The 23058-nt window shown below is 40.9% G+C and overlaps 1 protein-coding gene across 3 annotated transcripts in view; it reads right to left on the reverse strand.

The window, feature by feature from the left end:
* The window catches only part of LOC137379635 (protein kinase C and casein kinase substrate in neurons protein 2-like), a 157154-nt gene that overhangs the window by 98192 nt on the left and 35904 nt on the right, over positions 1–23058 (reverse strand). For 2 of the 3 annotated variants that reach the window (XM_068050742.1, XM_068050743.1), the window contains one exon: positions 659–857. The exons of the other annotated variant lie outside the window; for it this stretch is intronic. The gene's annotated coding sequence lies outside the window, so the exon portion shown is untranslated. The remainder of the gene's footprint in view (positions 1–658; positions 858–23058) is intronic. 3 annotated transcript variants of the gene reach the window in all.

The raw sequence follows: 23058 nt of genomic DNA on the forward strand, positions 1-23058 counted from the left end.
CCTTTCAAACCAAAGCAGTGTTGAATTAGAATCAGGAATTCACTTTGTGCTAACGGTAAACTTGCAGATAAATGCACCCTTAATACCACAGTGTTTTTTGGAAGCCACGGTATTTTTCAACACAGGTTATTGGTAAAATAATATTGTGCATCAACAATTTGACTTTTAACAAAAACAATCTATAGATAACTTCTTTGCTTAATAAAGCACAATTGGAAGACAATTCAGTTGATACGTAAAGCAAAGGAACAAAAAGAAATTAATCTGACTTAAAAGTCCAAAGCAACTCTAGTATGCTGTATCAAGTTTGATTATTTACAAAATTTCAATTAAAGTACAGAATTGCATTTAGAATACAATGCTTAATATTCTAACTGGAAACATTACATTAAGAGCTCATTAAAATTAAAAATTCACAAGTGACTTCAAACTAAATCACTAACGTGTAAATCTGCATTGTTATGACTAGAAATACCACTTTCTGATAGCACAATTTAAAAAATCCTTTTATAATTCATGAAACAGAAATATTTTCCTATCTCCCAAAATTAACACTTTATAAAAGAAGCAAAAGCATTTTTTTTTTTGCAGATAGCAAAGCCTTTATGACAACTTTACAATTTTAAGCACTGGTGTTAGACTGTAATTAGAGTTTCACCTTATCCAGCCAGTGGAAAAGCGGGTGGGTATGCAGTGAACACCAGCGACTTGTCTGTTGTTCGGCTCCCTTCCAATGTTCTGAGCAAGCAGCAAAGGCACCAGCTTTAAACCTGTGGAGTCCTTCTTCAATATGCAGATTGGGGTTCGATGACTTCAGCTGTACCTCTGGCCAGGGTGGGGAAGCTGCTGCGCCTTTCCTGCAAAGTGAAGACAATGAGAAGAGGATCCAGACCAAAAAAGACAATGTAAGCAAAGTTTTTGCTTACATTCCTTGTGGGACCAGGAGGAGAGAGAATGCTCCTCCAGGCCCCACAGAGAACGTTTAGGCCTTCTCTGTTCTCCCCACTCCCTAAGGCTGTCTCCCCCTCCTTGTGTCTTACATTCCTGCCACCGAACCTTCCTTTGGTGCTAGCTAGCAGCTGTCTGAACTTTCGATCCTGTCCACCTGTTCAGCCCTAATGTATTTAAAGTGTCCTCGGTGCTTCTTTATAGAGCTAGGTTTCTATCAACACATTCATCATCCATTCAAGATCAAAACATATGTCCTAAAGTTCCCTTTTACCAATTTTATCTTATGACATCTTATTCTCGTATCCAAGCACATCTCTACGGTACTCCACACTTACCTCATCTGTGCCATTAAACAGTTTATACAAGATCTCATCACTTCCTGTTGACGCTAATGAGCTCCAGTTTCTACTTATTATTTCACCCATCAATATTAGGGATTAGCCTCGTACCTCTCCTCTGCCCCGCCTCCCATGACATGAACAGTATCAAAGTAATCTGATCAAGGCATTGCTCAGTTTTAGCATGACATCTTCCAATTTATATTAAGCTAAGTATAAAATGAATGTTGCATTGGATGTACAGTAGATTTCAAACCAATACAGTGGATTTCACTCAATTACAGTGAGGTGTCTTTTACTACATGTTCTGGGGAATTAGCAATTTTGGCAAGGCCACATTTAATGCCCATCTCCGTTTTCAATGCAATAGTGGTAGTGGGTCATCTTTTAATACTGCTGCGGTCCTTACCTGGTGATGGGTAAGGAATTCCAGGATTCTGATCCAGGAACAAAGAAGTGACAATACATGCCCATGTCAGATTGATTTGGAATTTGGAGGTGATGTTCCCATGATGTTGTTAATCTTATCTTTCTCTATGGTAATTTACATCTCCTCAGATAAGAGACAGCACTTTTAACTCCCTTAACAAAACTAAATCTAGACCAATGTCTATAATATAAAATCGATGTCAGATTTCATGTATCATGGGTTTTCTAAAAAAAGGTGTTTGCCACCATGTCGATAAACCCGAAAGAGCTGAAGAACTTTCAGAAATCAGTCAAATGTATCTCAGTCTCCCAACGGTGAGCTGTCAATCATCCCTCCCCCAGTAATATGAGTGCAACCTTTCCCACCAATAAGTAAATATCTATGTTAATCAAATAACTGGATCAAATAGGCTTTTTGCTAAGAATCTGAAATGTCATAAGCTAGAAGAGTAAAAATTAGCCATGAGTAATATTCACAAATGATCTCTTCATGAAAAGCTATTGGCACAATCTTTGTTCAGTTATTTGCAAATAAATCTGACTAGCACATAATCAAATACAGTACTTCAGTTAATGCCACAGTTGCAAACAATCTGGTTCAGCCTAAGACAGTAGCTGGTGATGGTGGTGGAGGGGGGAGAGACAGGAATGCAATCAGTGGTAAGAGAATGGAATTTATTGGGGTTGGGTTGGGTGGAGGTTGTGGAGACAATGTCTTTAGTCTTCCCAATATTTAACTGGAGGAAATTATGGCTTATCCAAGAGCAGTTAGCAGATTCCTAGGCTGACAACACAGGAGTAGAGAAGAAGTCAAGGAACGTGGTGGTGAGGTATCAGCAACATTGGGCTATAATGTTCAGGACAGTAACTGATTCTCCACAACCATAAATTAGCCCAAGAAGAAAGGGAAAACAAAAAGTCAAAATCACAGAAGAGTGACCCAAGTATACTCCCCCACTTAACATGCAAAGAGTGCAGCTGACCTCATATGGACTGAATGCAATCTTCTGGATCCAAGCACTCTGCATGCACATGACTGACTTTTCAGTCAATGCACACCATTGTGACTTTTCAGTCAGTGTAAAATGTGTGGAAGGATCGTCTCATGATGCGAGAAACAAGTTACATCATGCCTTCAGAAACATCTAGGATGACATTCTGCAGCCTTTTTGAAAGGATTTTCAATGCATCCTTTAATTTACTTGCAGAGCACGACAGGGCCAATTATGGTGCGGCGGTGAGGCCCCAATGCTGACCTAGGCCACTTAAATAAAAGCAAAATACTGTGAATACTGGGAATTTGAAATAAAAACAGAAATGCTGTAAATACTCAACAGGTCTGGCAGCATCTGTGGAGAGAGAAACAAAGTTAATGCTTCAAGTCAATGATGTGAAAGATCAACCTGAATCATTACATAAGAAATAGGAGTAGACCATACAGCGCCTTGAGCCTGATCCGCTAATCAATACGATCATGGCTGATCTTCTGCCTTAACTCCAGTTTCCTGCTCGCTCCCCATATCCCTTGATTTCGAGAGCTCAAAATCTGTAGGGAATTCTTTGAGGATGTGACAAAACACATTGATGAAGGAAGAGCAGTGGATGTGGTGTAAATGGATTTTAGCAAGGCGTTTGATAAGGTTCCCCATGGTAGGCTCATTCAGAAAGTAAGGAAGCATGGGATACAGGGAAATTTGGCTGTATGGATACAGAATTGGCTGACCCATAGAAGACAGGGGGTGGTAGTAGATGGAAAGTATTCAGCCTGGAGCTCGGTGTCCAGTGGTGCTCTGCAAGGATCTGTTCTGGGACCTCTGCTCTTTGTGATTTTTATAAATGACTTGGATGAGGAAGTGGAAGGCTGGGTTAGTAAGTTTGCTGATGACACAAAGGTTGCTGGAGTTGTGGATAGTGTGGAAGGCTGTTGTAGGTTGCAACGGGACATTGACAGGATGCAGAGCTGGGCTGAGAAGTGACAGATGGAGTTCAACCTGGAAAAGTGTGAAGTGATTCATTTTGGAAGGTCGAATTTGAATGCGGAATACAGGCTTAAAGACAGGATTCTTGGCAGTGTGGAGGAACAGAGGGATCTTGGGGTCCTTTACTGTATACAGTACTCCAGATGTGGTCTCACCAATGCCCTGTATAGCTGAAGCATAACCTCCCTACTTTTGTATTCAATTCCCCTCACGATGAACGATAACATTCTACTAGCTTTCCTAATTACGTTCTGTATCTGCATACTGACCTTTTGCAATTCATGCACTAGGACACCTAGATCCCTCTGCCTGTCAGAGCTCTATTATCTCTCACCATTTAGACACCAAAAAGTGGACAATTTCCCACTTTCCCACATTACACTCCATTTCCCACATTACACTCCATTTCCCAAGTCTTTGTGCACTCACTTAACCTATCTATATCCCTTTGTAGTCCCCCTTATGTTCTCTTCACAACTTACTTTCCTACCTATCTTTGTGTCATCAGCAAATTTAGCAACCATACCTTTGGTCCCTTCATCCAAGTCATTTACATAAATTGTAAAACGTTGAGGCCCCAGCACAGATCCCTGTGGCACACCACTCATTACATCTTGCCAACCAGAAAATGACCCAGTTATGCCTACTCTGTTTCCTGTTAGCTAGCCAATCTTCTATTCATGTCAATATGTTACCTCCTACACCATGAGCTTTTATTTTCAGCAATAACCTTAGATGTGGCTCCTTATCAAATGCTTTCTGGAAATCCAAGTACAATACATCCACCGATTCCCCTTTATCCACAGCACAAGTAACTCCCTCAAAGAACTCCAATAAATTGGTTAAATATGATTTCCCTTTCACAAAACCATGTTGACTTTGCCTGATTACCTTGAATTTTTCTAAATGCCCTGCTATAACGTCTTTAATAATAGCTTTTAATATTTTCCCTAAGACAGATGTTAAGCTAACTAGACTGTAGTTTCCTGCTTTCTGTCTCCCTCCCTTTTTGAATAAAGGAGTTACGTTCACTATTTTTCAATCTAAAAGAACCTTCCCCAAATCTAGGGAATTTTGGAAAATTAAAACTAACGCATCAACTATCTCACTAGCCACTTCTTTTAACACCCTAGGATGAAGTTCATCAGGACCAGAGGACTTGCCAGCCCGCAGTTCCAACAATTTGCTCATTACCACTTCCCTGGTGATTGCAATTTTCTTGAGCTCCTCCCTTCCTTCCATTTCCTGACTTACAGCTAATACTGGGATGTTACTTGTATCGTCAGTGAATCCTCATTTTACTAACCAATCTACCACATGGAACCTTGTCCAATACCTTACTAAAGTCCATGCAGACCACGTCCACTGCACTACCCTCATCAATCCTCCTTGTTACTTCCTCAAAAAACTCAATTAAGTTTGTAAGACATAACCTTCCCCTAACAAATCCATGTTGACTATCCCTGATTAATCCGTGCCTTTCTAAGTGGCAGTTTATCCTGTCCCTCAGAATTGATTCCAAGAATTTAACCACTGAGGTCAGACTGACCAGCCTGTAATTATTTGGCCTATCCCTCACACCCTTTTTAAACAATGGCACAACGCTCACAGACCTCCAATCGTCTGGTACCTCCCCTGTATCCAGTGAGGATTTGAAGATAATCCTCAGTGCATCCGCTATTTCCTCCCTGGCTTCCTTTAATAACCTGGGATGTAATCCATCCGGCCCTAGCGATTTATCCACTTTCAAGGATGCCCGACCCTCTAGTACTTCCTCTCTCATTATGCTGATCATATCTAATATTTCACACTCCTCCTCTTTAACTACAATGTCTGCATCAACCGTCTCCTTTGTGAAGACAGAGACAAAAAAACTCATTTAGAACCCTGCCCACATCTTCTGCATCCACGCATTAAGTTCCCTTGTACATCTGATAGGCCCTACCCTTTCTTTAGTTATCCTCTTGCTTGTAATGTACTGATAAAACATCTTTGGGTTTTCCCTGTCAATTTTTCATTTCCTGTCTTTGCTTTTCTAATTTCCCTTTTTATTGCACTTGCTATACTCCTCTAGGCTTTCTAAGGTATTAAGACTTTCGAGATCATCATAAGCTTACCTTTTCTGCTTTAACTTACTCTGCAAGCTTCTCGATAACCGGGGAGCTCTAGATTTGGCAGTGCCACCCTTTATCTTTGTGAGAACATGCCTACTCTGTGCCTGTAGCATCTCTCTTTTGAATGCCTCCCACTGGTTTGCCACTGATTTTCCTTCAAGTAGCTGTATCCAGTCCTCTTTTGCAAGATCACCTGTCAGTTTTGTAAAATTTGCCTTTCCCCAGTTTAGAACCTTCACTCTGTTTTATCTTTGTCCTTTTCCAGATTATGTTAGAACTATCTATTATGGTCACTATCTCCAAAATGTGACCCACTGTTACTTCATCCACTTGCCCAGCTTCATAACCAAAAAGACTAAATCTAGAATTCGCCCCCCCTCTCGTTGAGCTTGTTACGTGCTGGCTAAAAAAACTTCTTGAACGCAGTTCAAGAATTTTGTCCCCTCTCTGCCCTTCACACTGTTTGTATCCCAGTTGATATTGGGGTTGTTGAAATCCCCAACTGTTATTGCCCTATAGTTTTTGCATTCAGAAATTTGCCTCCATATTTGTTCCATCTCCCTCTCACTATCTTGGGGGGGGGGGGGGGGGGGGGTCTATACTGCACTCCTAGAAGTGCAGCTGCCCCCTTTTTTTTTTTTATTTTGAGCTCCACCCATATAGCCTCGTCTGTTGATTCATTTAGCATATCATTACTCCTCAAAGCTGTTATTGATTCCTTAACTAATAATGCTACACCGCCTCCTTTTTTGTCTCCCTCTCTATCCCGCCTGAAAACTCTACTTGCAGGGATGTTAAGCTGCCATCTTGCCTCTCTTAAAGCCAAGTTTCTGTTACAGCATCAATATTGTGCTGCCATGTGTCTCTCTGTGCCCTCAGCTCATTGGCTTTATTTACTATATTCCTTGCATTTAAATAAATACCCTTTAACTGCCAAATTCCTGTGCTGTGCACCTCTTAACCTTTGCTTTTTCTATCTTTCAGAGTCACTCGCTAATTTTCTGCCTCCTGTTCCCTGCCCTGAAATTGTCCTATCTAGAACTGTGCTCAGGTTCCCATCCCCCTACCAAACTAGCTTAAACCATCCCCAACTGCATGAGCAAACCTTCCTGCAAGGATATTTGTCCCAGTCCTGTTCGCTGCAGACCATCCGGCTTGTACAGGTCCCACCTTCCCCAGAACCCGTCCCAATGTCCCAGAAATCTGAATCGCTCCCTCCTGCACCATCTTTCCAGCCACACATTCATCTGGTGTATTTTCCTATTTCTATGCTCAAGCACGTGGCCTTGGGAGTAATCCAGAGATCACTACTGTTGAGGTCCTGCTTGCTAATCTTATTCCTAACTCCCTAAACTCAGCCTGCAGGACCTCATCCCTCTATCTTCCTAGATCGTTGGTACCAATGTGGACCATGACCTCTGGCTGTGCACCCTCGCCCTCCAGAATGCTCTGTAGCCGCTCGGTGATATCCATGACCCTTACACCAGGGAGGCAACATACCATCCTGGAATCACGTCTGCAGCCACAGAAACGCCTATCTGTTCCCCTAACTATAGAATCCACTATCACTATTGCTCTCATCATTTTTCCTCCCTCCCTGCACAGCTGAGCCACCCATGGCTCTCTGGCTGTAGCCAGAGGAACCCTCTCTCCCATCGGTACTCAGAACTGAACACCGGGAAAGCTGGATGCTCGCCAGGGATGCCTGCACTACCTGCCTTGACCTTCTTGTCTGTCAGGCAGCCACCCAGTCACTCTCTGCCTGTGTTCTCTTAAGCTCCGTGGTGACTATCTCCTAAAATGTGCTATCCATGTAGTTCCCTGCTTTGCGGATGCGCCATAAGTGATTCCAACTGCCGCTCAAGTTTCTGCAGCATGTGACACTTCATGCAGATGTGTTCGTCAAGGTCACATAGTGCGTTCATGACTTCCCACATTCCACAGGAGGCACGTTCCACTTGGCCGAGCTGCCCTGCCATTACTTAGCTTTACAAACTAATTATTGCTTGTGTAATAAGTGAAATAACTTACCAGTTATTTGCCAATCAGCTTCTTCCCCTGTACAGTGGAGGCTGACAAGGCAGAAAAGACTGCAAAGATCACCTCCTTCCGCTCGTCAGTGAAATCCCTCACACACAACTCACAAGCCTCACACTGTCCAAACAGTACTATTCTAATTAGTAATTTTTAATAAATTATGCAAATTAAAAAACCTTAGTAGTACTAACCTTCTCACTTACAAGGTATCTATTTGAGCGTTTTTTTTAAAAGAACAACTTTTTTTCTGATTATTCAGCGTATTTGGTAAATAACAACGCAATCAGTGGCAGTGACTCAAGACTGGTTTCCTGCACTTTACCATCAACCAAAGACTCTGGATTCTGTTAGAATTGGGGACACTTGCTGTTTTGCTACACAGATAAAGACAAGCCATACGAGACTGCTTCAAATAGTATGTAAATACCTCTGTATGCTTCATGTATCACTGGCATGTTTTAAAGGTTTCTTTAAAAAAATTAAAATTGCATTCTAACAAATGCTCTCAAATAATCCAGACTCGTAATCTAGTGACTAAATATCTTCAATGAAGTCCCATTCCCTCCTTACTGTCTGAAATAGGGAGAGGTAGAGAGGGAACAATAAACATACCAAGAGTAAAAAGCTCTATATAGATGTCATTCCTCTGAAAATGAACAACCTTCACGGTTCGGATTTTGATGACAATCTAGTTTTACTTCAAATTTTAAATATGGGACCACTGCATAGCTAATCATCTGCAAATTGCTGCTGTCATCCTAAGGGGGTGTTATTTCTTTTCAGGTTTGTTGCTCATTTACACAAACTAACTTGCAAAGCAAATTCCTGGTTTGGTAATGGGCACTTTTCCTGGTCCCTTTCAATGAGGAAGTTAGATTTGTTCAACTCTGAACCAAAACTGGCTGAATTCACTTGCCAACTGATTTTTTCCCCCAAACCCTCCTGCTTAGGTTGGGATCTTGCCCCCATTGGCACCTTGCTATCCAACTTGATGCATCAGAGCTCCACATATGTCATTCCATGGTTCACTGTTGGCTAAAATGTATGAGGCTGCACCATTTTATATTACCAATGTTAATTTTAATTCTTTTTGTTGTATTGTAAAAATTCCAAAAGTAAATATTTTTTGAATTGCACTTGCGGAAGAATTGTTACTTTAAACGATTGCCACTCATGCAGAAAATGGTTTGATCAAAACAATATGGCTCTGAACAATGCCATAGTACAACATTTTCATTTTTTTTAAAAACAAACTTGCAATTATATAGTGTCTTTTACGACCTCAGGCACCCAAAATGCTTTACAGCCACCAACGTACTTTAAAAGTGAACTCACTGTTATATGCATGGGAATGCAGCAGCCAGTTTGCATATAGCAAGGTTCCACAAACAGCAATGATATAAACAACCAGATAATCTATTTCTCTGGTATACTGCTCTACACTGTGGTCAGAATAAGGATGCATCCACAATTTCTGAGTCACAATTATACAATGAAGCTTATGGTGAGGAACATGGTAGAGGTCCACTGATTACAGGCGTTTACGTAGAAACACAATTTCATACTCTGTTTTTACTCAGTTTTGTGCCCCAATCCAGGACTTGGACAACCTACAGCGGCACCTCAAAGCACTGGAGAAGTACCACCAGAGATGCCTCCGCAAGATTTCCCAAATCCGAAGGCAGGAAAGATGGTCCAACAGCACTGTCCTCTCCCAAACCAACCTCCCCAGCATCGGGGCACTAATCACCCAAAACCAGCTCCACTGACGGGACATATCGTTCACATGTCCGACAACAGATTCCAGAAGCAGCTATTCTACTCAGAACTTGGTCACGGCAGGAGACTCCCAGGAGGATAGCAGAAAAGCTTTAGAGATGTCCTCAGAAGCATCCCTGAAAACAGCAAACAACCCCATCAACTTGTGGGAGTCCCTGGCTCGTGACTGCCCATAATGGAGAAAGCTCATTTGGGAAGGCATTGTACACCTCAAGGGACTTTGTCAGGAACAGGCAGAGGTGAAGTCGAGGCTTTGGAGGGAGCGCAAAAACCTCCAAACTACTTATCTACCTAACCCTTTAAGCACCACCTGCCCCTCATGTGGCAGAGTCTGCAGATCAAACATTGGACTTATCAGCCATCGAACCTGAGCGTAAGCAAGTCACCCTTAATCCCGAGGGACTGCCTAAGAGATCATAGCATGCTAGAATTTCAAATTCAGTTTGAGGGCGAGAAACTGGAGTCCCACACTAGCGTTCTGGAGTTAAACAAAGGTAATTACAGAGGCACAAGGACAGATTTGGCCCTAGTGGACTGGGCAGGAAGACTAAAAGGTAGGACAGTTAACGAGCAGTGGCAGATGTTTAGGGAGATATTCAATTCCTCCCAACTAAAATATATTCCAGAGAGGGAGAAAGATTCTACAAGGGGGAAAAAACATCCATGGCTAAGCAAGGAAGTTAAGGATAACATAAAGACAAGAATTAAGGCATACCAGATTGCAAAGGCCAGTGGCAGGCTGGAAGATTGGGAAACTTTTAAAGATCAACAAAGGGTTACAAAAAAATAAAAAGCAAAGGTAAATTAAGAAAACTAGCGCAAAATACAAAAATGGATAGCAAAAGCTTTTATAACGATATAAAAAAGAGAAGAGAGTAGCTAAAGTGAATATTGGTCCCTTGGAGGATGAGATTGGGGAGTTAATAGAGGGGAACACAGAAATGGCAGAGACACTAAATCAGTATTTTGCCTCAGTTTTTACGGTGGAGGTCACTCGTACCATCCCAATAGTAACAGGTAACGCAGCGGTTATAGAAAGGGAGGAACTCAGAACAATCATCATCACTAGGGAAAAAAGTACTGAGCAAACTATCGGGATTGAAGGCAGACAAGTCCCCAGGGCCTAATGGCCTACATCCTAGGTTCTTAAAGGAAGTGGCAGCGGAGATAGTGGATCCATTGGTTATAATATTCCAAAATTCCCTGGATGCGGGAAAGGTTCCAGTGGATTGGAAAAATGCTAATATAACGCCCTTATTCAAAAAGGGAGGGAGGCAGAAAGAAGGAAATTATAGACCAGTTAGTTTAACATCTGTCGTTGGGAAATTGTTAGAATCCATTAAGGAAATAATAACAGGGCATTTAGAATGTCAAAACACAATCCATCAGACTCAGCATGATTTTATGAAGGGTAAATCGTGTTTGACTAATTTGCTAGAGTTCTTCGAAGCTGTAACAAGCAAAGTGGATAATGGAGATCCTGTAGATGTAGTATATCTGGACTTCCAGAAGGCATTTGATAAGGTGCCTCACAAAAGGTTAATACACAAGGTAAGATCACATGGGGTTAGGGACAATTTATTGGCTTGGATAAGGATTGGCTAACCAACAGAAATCAGAGAGTCGAGATAAATGGGTCCTTTTCTGGTTGGCAACAGGGTTCAGTCCTCGGGCCCCATCTATTTACAATCTATATTAATGACTTGGATGCAGCGATAGAAGGTACTACAGCCAAATTTGCAGATGACACTAAAATAGGTGGGATAGTAAGTTGCAATAAAGAAATAAGAAATTTACAAATGGATATGGATAGGTTAGGTGAATGGGCCAAAATTTGGCAGATGGAGTTTAACGTGGATAAGCATGAGGTTATCCATTTTGGTCGGAAGAATAGAAAGGCAAATTATCTAAATGGAGAGAAACTTCAGAGTGCTTCGGTGCAGAGGGACCTGGGTGTTCTTGTGCATGATTCGCTGAAAACTAGTATGCAGGTAATAAGGAAGGCAAATGGAATTTTGGCCTTTTTTGCTCAAGGAATAGAGTATAAAAGTAGGGAAGTGTTGCTGCAACTGTACAAGGCATTAGTGAGACTGTACCTGGAGTACTGTGCACAGTTTTGGTCCACTTACTTGAGGAGGGATGTAGTTGCATTGGAGGGAGTTCAGAGGAGGTTCACTGGATTGATTCCAGACATAAGGGGTTTGTCTTATGAAGAGAGATTGAGCAGTTTAGGCCTTTACTCTCTGGAGTTTAGAAGAATAAGAGGAGATCTAATTGAGGTATAGAAGATGATTAAGGGGATTGACAAAGTAGACGTAGTGAGGATGTTTCCTCTGGTGGGGCAATCTAGAACAAGAGGTCATAGTTTTAGGATAAGGGGTAGCAGATTTATAACAGAGATGAGGAGAAATTACTTCTCTCAAAGGGTCACGAGTCTGCAGAATTCACTACCCCAGAGTGTGGTGGATGCCGGGACATTGAGTAAATTTGAGGAGATACAGATTTTTAATTAGTAATGGGTTGATGGGTTGTAGAGAACGGGCAGAGAAGTGGAGTTGAGGCCAAAATGAGATCAGCCATGATCATATTGAATGCTTGAGCGGCAGAATTGCCTACTCCTGCTCCTAGTTCTTATGTTTTTATGTTCTTAATACTGGCACCCTATAACTTCATCTGAGTTCAGTTACAATGCCACTGTGACACACATGTTCATAAAATAGTTCAGTTAAATTATCAACATGAAAACATTTTTAACATTATTCCAAAGGAGGGCAGCCAGTTAGGGAATGATTTTAGTTACTTTTTTAAAAGTACCTCTCCAGCCCTGCTTACTTTGACCTTTAAAACCCGAACTACAGATCACGCTTATACAGTCTAAGAACTGCAGCTTGGATTTGAAACCACCAGGTTCAGGGAGTTCCACAATTAAATCTACAGAATTCTTTGATCTTCTTTCAATTCTGTTTACACACCATCTACAAGCTATATGAACAGGACTTTTGTATACTATCAGGTAAAAACAAAACCAGAAGCAAGGACATGTCACTTCATAGCTGCTGATCCCATAAGATGACCCAAAGACTTTACACTGGATGCTGATGGAAATGCCAATTACTCAATTAGCCTTCATGCAGTAACTCAAGAACTTCTTCACATTTAGTCATTATCAAGAAAACACGATATGTCAAATGAGAAATTTTAATTCATCTGTTGGAAACTTACATTAAACTTTTAATGGAAAAATCCTACAGTTAACTTTTTTTAAAAAACTGGCAGCCAAGATGGCCATTGCAATTTGCATCTGAAACACCTTTCACATTCCAAGGCCTCCAAAAGGAGACACATGTCTAATGCGCCTAACGCTTGCTCTCGTGACTGAATTACCCAAGATTGCTTCATTGGCACAGCATCCAAAGCCATCATCCTGACACATTGACTTTAAAAGAGCAAACCCCTCCAAGTGTAAATATTGACATCCTGAGTTCTAGGGAGATGGAAATTCCTAACCTTGAATCTCTTTGGAAGGTTCCAGAGAATATCCTGAGGCCATGACCATCTGTCCATCTCTGTGAAAGCTGGGAGTTTCCCTTTGACAACGACAGACAAGCCAGTGACTCAAACTGTGCAGAAGCAGAAGGGCTGTGCCCTCCACTTCTCTCGCTCTCTCTCCAGAGAGAGTACAAATCATAGTACAAATTCTTACTAAGCATAGTGATTACAAAATCTGTTAAATCATTGAGAGTTACTGTACAAAGTTTGAATTAAGGAGTGAGCAAAACAAAAAAAAGGACCAGCAAAGAGCTCATTTTTTTCATTTTAGTTTTCAATGATTTATATGAACATTGAAAAATACTTTACATAATATAGACATGTCCTAAGATACCATGTTAGAAACCAAAGTAGCAGTCCAATTGCTTTAGTGGATGTTACTGGCGAACCAGATGAGGCACATCTGAAAAATAGCACTGAATGGACAAGCTGGCGGGGATTGATCCACATCACTACCTTCATATTCTTCAAATTACTCTAAACTAAGGCCAGACAACAACAGCAATACTGTATTCCATCAGCAACTCTTTTACTTGGAAACTAGATGATCCAAAACCCTGCCCAATATAGAAGGCTCAGTGCACATTGTACATTTAGTCATGCTCACATTTTTTAAAAAGTCGGAACACATAGCCTCTTTCCTGCACAGACTAAACTAGAACCATAGAAAAATTACAGCACAGAAGGAGGCCATTCAGCCAGTCATGTCCGTGCCGGCCAAAAACAACTAGCTGCCCAATCTAATTGCACCTTCCAGCACCTGGTCCATAGCATTTCAGGTTACAGCACTTTAGGTGCATGTCCAGGTACCTTTTAAAATGGCAGCGAATTCTAGACACCCATCACACTCTGGGTGAAAAGGGTTTCCTCATGTCCCCTCTAATCCTTCTGCCAATCACCTTAAATCTGTGCCTCTGGTAATTGACCTCTCCGTTAGGAGAAACAGGTCCTTTCTGTCTACTCTATCAAGGCTCCTCATAATTTTGTACACCTCAATTAAGTCACCAGTCAGCCTCCTCTGTTCTAAGGAAAACAACCCTAGCCTATCCAATCTTTCCTCATAGCTGCAACTTTCAAGCCCTGGCAACATTCTTGTAAATCTCTTCTGCACTCTCTCCAGAGCAATTATGTCCATCCTGTAATGTGATGACCAGAACTGTACACAATACTCCAACTGTGGCCTAACCAGCTTTTTATACAGTTGCAGCATTACATCCCTGCTTTTGAATTCTATACCTCAGCCAATAGAGGAAAGCATTCCATATCTACCTGTCCTGCCACCTTCAGGGACATGTGGACATGCACTCCAAGGTCTCTTACTTCTTCTACTCCTCTCAATATCCTCCCATTTATTGTGTATTCCCTCGCTTTATTTGCTCTCCACAAATGCATTACCTCACACTTTTCTGGATTGAATTACATTTGCTACTTTTCCGCCCACACAACCAAACCATTGATATCTTTCTGGAGTTTACAGCTATCCTCTTCACGATTAACTACATGGCCAATTTTTGTGCCATTAGCAAATTTCCCAATCATGCCTCCCACATTTTAAGTCCAAATCATTAATATATAGCACAAACAGTAAGGGAGCCAACAGTGAGCCCTGTGGAACACCATTGGAAACAGCTTTCCATTCGCAAAAACATCCGTCAACTACTACCCTTTGTTTCCTGGCTGAGCCAATTCTGGATCCAACCTGCCACATTCCCCTGTACGCCATGAGCTTTCAATTTACGGACCAGTCTGCCATGTGGGTCCTTGTCAAATGCCTTACTAAAGTCCATGTAGAGATCAACTGCACTACCCTCATCAATCCTTCTGGTTACTTCCTCAAAAAACTCAATTATGTTAGTAAGACATGACCTTCCCTCAACAAATCCAAGCTATCCCTGATTAATCCGTGCCTTTCTAAGTGGCAGTTAATCCTGTCCATCAGAATAGATACCAACATTTTACCCACCACCAAGGTCAGACTGACTGGCCTATAATTATTTGGTCTATCCCTCACACCCTTTTTAAACAATGGTACAATGTTCACAGACCTCCAATCATCTGGTACCTCTCCTATATTGAGTGAGGATTTGAAGATCATCCTCAGCGTATCCGCTATTTCCTCCCTGGCTTCCTTGAACAACCTGAGATGTAATCCATCTGGCCCTGCCGATTTATCCACTTTCAAGGATGTCAGACTCAAGTACTTCCTCTCTCATTATGCTTATCGTATCTAATATCTCTCACTCCTGCTCTTTAACTACAATGTCTACATCATCCCTCTCCTACCAAGATTGTGAAGAATGAGAAAAAAGAATGGGACAAAAAATCTCCTGTAACCAATGGAATTTTCATACCATCCAAGTGCTCTCCTTGCAAGGTCACAAATGGCATCCTATGTGACTGTGACAAAGTTCCTCCTCATTGTCCTATACCTGTTGATCACACCATCCTCCTCCAATGCCTCTCCACTGTTGTCCAGCTGGGTGGGATCACACTTGCCTGATTCTATTCTTATCTATTTAATCATTGTCTGAGTATTGCTTGTAATGGCTTCTCTTTCTACTCCCGCACCATTACCTCCAGTGTACAAGGACCTAGTTTTTAGTTTTAGAGATACAGCACTGAAACAGGCTCTTCGGCCCACCGAGTCTGTGCCGACCATCAACAACCCATTTATACTAATCCTACACTAATTCCATATTCCTACCACATCCCCACCTGTCCCTATATTTCCCTACCACCTACCTATACTAGGGGCAATTGCTAATGGCCAATTTACCTCTCAACCTGCAAGTCTTTGGCATGTGGGAGGAAACCGGAGCACCCGGAGGAAACCCATGCAGACACAGGGAGAACTTGCAAACTCCACACAGGCAGTACCTAGAATTGAACCCGGGTTGCTGGAGCTGTGAGGCTGCGGTGCTAACCACTGCGCCACTGTGCCGACCTATCCTTGGCCCCTCCTGTCTTGCATCTATATGCTACCCTTCAGCAACATCATCCGACAGCTCAGCATTAGTTTTCACATGTACACTGACCACACTCAACTCTACCTCACCACCACCTCTCTCAATTCCACCTCCACTATTGATAAATTATCAGACTGTTTATCCAACATCCAGTACTGGATGAGCAGAAATTTCCTTCAATTAAATATTGGGCAGACTGAAGCCATTGTTTTTGGTCCCTGCTCTAAATTCTATTCCCTAGCTACTGACTCCATCCCTCACCCTGGCAACAGTCTGAGGCTGTTATTTGCACCAAGACCTCCTATTACCACATCTGTAACATTGCCCGACTTTGCCTTGCCTCAACTCATCTGCACTGAAACCCTCATTCATGCCTTTGTTAGCTCCACATGACTATTCTAACCATTCCTCATTGACCCCCTACATTTTACCCTCCATAAATTTGAGGTCATCCAAATCTCTGTTGCCCGTGTCCCTACTTTCAAAAGTCCCATTCACCTATCACTCCTGTGCTCACTGAACTATATTGACTTCCGATCAAGCAATGCCTCCATTTTAAAATTTACATACTTGTTTTCAAATTCCTCCATGGCCTTGCCCCTCCCTATCTCTGCAATCGCCTCCAGGCCCACAATTCTCCAAAATATCTGTGCTCATCTAATTCTGGCCTCTTGAGGATTCTGGATTTGTATTGTTCCACCATTGGTAGCCATGCCTTCAGATGCGTAGGCCCTAATCTCTGGAATTCCCTCCCGAAACCTCTCCGACTCTACTTCAGTTTCTTCCTTTAACAAACTACATAAACCTGCCTTTATGACCAAGCTTTTGGCCACCTGCCCTAATACCTCATTATGTGGCTCCTTGCCTAATTTTGCTTTATAATGTTTCTGTGAAGTTCCTTGGGACATTTTATGTTAAAGGTGCTATATAAATATAAGTTGTTGTCATAGAACTTGATTGCCCCAGGGCATTGGTAGAATGTATCTTGTACCATCTAGAGATCGTAAACACAACTTTGAATTAGGTAAAGAATATAAACAAATCAACAAACAATCAGATCACTGAATTGTCCTTTATTTAGTCATCTTCTGTGTCAGCTCGTCATCCTCCGTGTGGGAAATTTTGGTCATAAGATGGGTTTAAGACACTTTTGCCCATTTGATCTTTCTTCCAGAACAATCATCATCTCTTTGCATTTAGCTGTTTCTTACACGAGTCCGGTGACCTGGCCTCAACCATTCTGTCTCACAACCTAGTTCAGTTATCACTCTTACATAAAGAAAGAATTCCTGATATTCATCCTAAATTTTTGCTCTCTCATATTGTCTCTATTTGATTTACAGGATTATGTCTCTCCTAATTTTTACCATGCTTATGCAACTTCAACACCTCTTCTAATACCTGGAATGGGCAGATCACAACAAACAGCACTTCCCTTCCGCTGTTCGCTATAGACAGAGTCCTGACTGTACTCAACCAGCCCGTTATTGCAAAACTCAGAACACAATGTGTAACATTAGATGTGATTCCTCGATTGGACAGCACTTACTGAACAATCCAGAGTGTGCTAAGAATTAGACTAACAACCAATTTCAGGTTAACCAGAGCTTTATGAGGATCTGGCTGAACCACAAAGATGACCACAGCAATTAGCAAGCTTTACACACACACAAGCCCAATAACAAAAATTACACATCCAAAAGAAAAAAATATTGTCTTCATTTAATTCAACAAACCTATCCTCCAGGTCCAGCATAGATCACTAACTTTTCAATGTAGGAATCACTAACCCCACAAGTCCAACATACAAGGCCAGCAAGAAAAGCAAACAAAGTCTTTGTTTCCTCTCTCGGCTCCAACCCAGTCTCACTTCCTGTCTAATTAAAATCTTCCTGTGTTTAACGCTCAATTCCCAGTCCTCATGGGACTTTCGCCAAACATTTTTTGTTTTGAAGTAATAAGGCACTGACTCAGTTTACAAAGATGCTACTCTCCAGTCATTAGAAGTTGCCCACAATTCATGTGACAATGCATCAGGACGGAGGAGGGAGGGAAGCAAGACAGAGAGCCAGCACCTACTGGAGGACTAAGTTTAATCAACTATTGGTACAGGACATTAAATGCCTTGCTACTTCAAGAAAAACAATTATTTTGTGTTCTTCTGCAGTTGGGAGTATTTTCAGTAGGTATTCCAACATAACCCAAGATAAGCCTCTCATTTGAGTGTATACATCCACCACTTCTTTGACCATAACACAAGTTTGATCAACAACTGTTCCTCTTCATCTCATGACTTTCATCCCAACTTCTTGCTTGAACACCAAGGAACAGTTCTGAGGATTGATGTTAAATCCAATGTTACTTCTTCACCAAACATTCTGGGATAGAATTTCTTCTAGGTTGTGCTGGTATTCACTCAAAATTGGCCAAACCAGCATAAATGATCAAGGAATTTCAAGCCCTATTAACATCCAGAGCATATCCAATTTCTGGAATCTTTTACGCTGGTTTAAAAACATTACTGTGGAAACCAGCCCCACCCACAAAACTGGCCAGGTCTCCAGATCAAATTAATGAACAAAGCAGGTTTCTGCTAATTGTGTCTGTTAGCAACTATTCAAAGAGGCTCTTCAAATGAAATTTCTGTTTTGTGAAAAGGCACTAGTATACACATTTTAAAACTTTTAAAATATGAAAATATTTATTTTACTAAAAACTGACTAGTGTGCACCAATGAAACTAGTAAATGGTTTTCTGGGGATTTTTTAAGGTTATTTTCAGTTATTTAAAATTTGGTTACTCATTGGTGGTGGACTAGATAACACTTATATAGACACTAACAATGCTTTTTTTTTGATAAATCCATTTCCAGCTGTATAAATAAAAATGCACCAGGTTACCATTCAAATACATGAAGAAATTTTTTTTAACAAAAAAAAATCATGTCCTAAAACGCTGCCTGATTGTGCTACTTCACGGAAAATGTTACGTTTGAGATTATGCAAACAAGTGAGCAGAAACTTGAACCATAACTTCACTTGGAAAACCAACACAACCGAGTACAATTTGTGCTCAGATTGCCAACTGCACCCAATGCAGAAAGTCTACACCATTGCTTTTACTTCATGCCCCCATCCATCTCCAAATACATTTTATCAAAAAAACAGATTGATATACTATCTTGTGTACAAAAATATTCAAACTTATACGCTGTGTGAAGGAATCATTTGGATCAAGTAAAGAAAACCAGGTTTTAGGATTAAAGTGAATTTAATTTGAAAAGCTAACCATTTTAATAGTTAAATTTGGCTAGTACAGTAGACAGCTGTTTTCTTTCCATGTAATTTTGTTCACTGCTGACTCCAACAAAGAAGCTTTCCAAGACCAGAAGGGGCATTTTCAAAGGGAACTGCCAGGGCACACAGTGCCGTTTTGTAGGATAAAGAGAGTTTTTCCAGGATTAAGAGAGTTTTTCCTGAAACAGTGCAAAAGTTTCTTTAAGCAGTATCCATAACTTTAAATACTGAACAGTAGCCAAATTGCTCATATGTCTAAGTGGCCTTATTTACGGATTGCTAAAATATGATCAAAAATACAAAATGCATTAAATATTCTAAAAATCTATAAAATGCATTTAAATAGTTATTTTAACATATTTAATGTTGTATAGGAATAGATTTTTATAAATTAGCAGTTCTGATGGAGAGTTTCACATGGTGCAAGCGCATATCACAAATTCAGGTGCAGAGGTCAGTCTGCCCTGCAAGATTTTACACCATTCTTTTTCAGTGGCACATGTTGAAAACCAAGTGCCAAACTAGGCAACCACAATGGTGCTGACAATAGCAAGATATAAACATGAATGGATAATCCATATCTTGATTCCGGTACCTGTATTACCTCATTTGAACTAGAGTGGCCATTGGTCCAGCTTTATATCAGTCAGGTTTTTAGCCAGTCTGCCCACTGTCCGGTACCAGATGCATTTATGTCCGGTATACTGGGGTTAGGACAGATCAATCATTTAAAGGGGCATGTACCTAAATTACTTGCGCAAAATACAAGAGTCTAAAAGGCTCGTCAGGAATACACTGCAATTCAGTTTGCAGTTCTCAATGTTTTTCACTTGAAATGAATCCATTATACTCACAAACACAAGTGGTTATTGTGCATTTTTCACTTGCGAGCTTGTGAATGAGGCGCTTCTTTCCACACCCACCTACCCACGCTGCAGCATTGCTGGTCTTCCAGGTCTAGTGTATGGTATTCTTGGCCTCTGGCAGTGGCTACCCTAATTTGAACTATTGCGTTACAGCCTTTTGTTACAGTCTTGTAACATTTGCAATTGTTTTATTTCATATCCTGGAACTTCCAGTATGTTCTACAAAGCAAAATGCTGTGACACTCCTATGACAGATGTATTTTGTTGTCAACAGACTTTCAAAGGGATGGAGTTTAAAAAAAAAAGCAGAGCTAGCAAAAGTGAACTGGCAAAGTCGGTTAAGGCATAGAGATGCAGTGGCAGTCATTTAAGGGGATATTTCAGAATACGCAGAATAGATATATTTCAACGAGAAAGAAAGATTCCAAAGGCAGGACCTACCATCTGTGGTTAATTAAAAAGTTAAAGATAGTATCAAACTTAAAGATAAAGCATATAATTGCGCAAAGATGGGTGGCAGGCCAGAAGATTGGACAGAATATAAAAAGCAGCAAATAATAACTAAAAGATTAATAAAGGAGGAAAAAAATTAGAGCACGAGAGAAAGCTAGCTAGAAATATAAAAACAAATAGTAAGAATTTCTATAGATAGTTAAATACGAAAAGAGTTAACAAAGTGAGCGTTGGTCCTATAGAAAGTGAGTCTGGGGAATTAATGTATAATAAGAAGATGGCAGATGAAGTGAACAGGTATTTTGCATCGGTCTTGACTATTGAGGAGACAAGTAACATCCCAGAAATAGCTGTAAATCAGGAAATGGCAGGGAGGGAGGAACTCAAGAAAATTACAATCACCAGGGAAGTGGCACTGAGCAAATTGTTGGAGCTGCGGCTGACAAGTCCCCGGGTCCTGATGGACTTCATCCTAGGGTCTTAAAAGAAGTGACTAGCGAGATATTTGATGAATTTGGAGAAGGTTCAATTAGATTGGAAAATATCCAGTGTGACTTCTTTATTCAATAGGGAGAAAGACAGCAGGAAACTATAGGCCAGTTAGCTTACATCTGTCACAGGGAAAATGTTGGAAGCTATTACTAAAAATGTTATAGCAGGGCACTTAGACAAATTCAAGGTAATCAGGCAGAGTCAACATGGTTTTGTGAAAGGGAAATCATGTTTAACCAATTTATTCGAGTTCTTTGAAGAGGTGACGTGCCATGAATAAAGGGGAACCAGTGAATGTACTTAGATTTCCAGAAGGCATTTGATAAGGTGCCACATCAAAGATTATTGCTGAAAATAAAAGTTCATGGTGTAGGGGGCAACATATTGGCATGGATAGAAGATTGGCTAGCTAACAGGAAACAGAGTAGGCATAAATGGGTCATTTTCTGGAAGGCAAGATGTAACGAGTGGTGTGCCACAGGGATCAATGCTGGGGCCTCAACTTTTTACAATTTATATAAATCACTTAGATGAAGGGACCAAAGGTATAGTTGCTAAATTTGCTGATGACACAAAGATAGGTAGAAAAGTAAGATGTGAAGAGGACATAAGAGGGGCTACAAAGGGATATAGATAGGTTAAGTGAGTGGCAAAGAACTGGCAAATGGAGTATATAGTGTGGGAAAGTGGGAACTATACACTTTGACAGGAAGAATAAAATATCATATTATCTAAATGGTGAGAGATTGCAGAGTCCTGAGATGCAGAGGCAGCTGGGTGTCCCAGTACATGAATCACAACAGGTTAGTTAGCAGATACAGCAAGTAATTAGGAAAATAGAATGTTGTTTATGGCCAGGGGAATTGAATACAAAAGTAGGGAGGTTGTGCTTTAGTTATACAGAGCATTGGTGAGACATCTCGAGTACTGTATACAGTATTGGTCTCCTTATTAAAGGATGTAAATGCGTTGGAAGCAGTTCAGAGCAAGTTTACTGCACTAATACCTGAAATGCGTGGGTTGTCTTATAAGGAAAGGTTGGACAAGCTAGGCTTGTATCCGCTGGAGGTTAGAAGAGTAAGAGGCGACTAGATTGAAACAAGATTCTGAGGGATCTTGACAGGGTGGATGTGGAAAGGAGGTTTCCTCTTGTGTGTTTCAAAATAAGGGGTTGCCCATTTAAGCAAGAGATATGGAGAATTTTTTTCTCTGAGGGTCGTGAGTCTTTGGAACTCTTCCTCAAAAGGCGGTGGAAGCAGAGACTTTGAATATATTTAAGGCAGAGGTAGATCGATTCTTGAGAAGCAAGGGGGTGAAAGGTTACTGGGGGTAGGCGGGAATGTGGAGTTGAGGTGACAATCAGATCAGCCATGATCTTGTTGAATGGCGGAGCAGGCTCAATAAGCCAAGTGGCCTGCTCCTACTCCTAATTGGTATATATGTTCGTATTAAAATGCAGAAGATAAGATGATTTCAAATATAAAAAGTCATAAATGTGAACAAACTATATTGAACAGGAATTATGAAATCTCACAAGCTGAGATACAAATGGATCAATGTGCTATTGCAATAATAAACCAGTCCAAAGCTAGTTCAAGGATATCATAATTGAAGAGTTACTGGTATCTACATAGTGTGGTATGGAGTCAGGATACCTGAGCTTTGCCGCTGGCTATGTCTTGCTTGGAGACAGGCAATAATGGAGCACTGAACCTATTTGGAACCAGCCAGGGGATGGGGCATTTCTATTTTTATTTTGAACCAGGGGAGCGCTAACAGGAATGATGTCTTTCTCCTAGCATTAAAATG

This window comes from Heterodontus francisci, chromosome 18 (assembly GCF_036365525.1).
Source record: "Heterodontus francisci isolate sHetFra1 chromosome 18, sHetFra1.hap1, whole genome shotgun sequence".
In the NCBI taxonomy this organism is placed as follows: Eukaryota; Metazoa; Chordata; class Chondrichthyes; order Heterodontiformes; family Heterodontidae; genus Heterodontus; species Heterodontus francisci.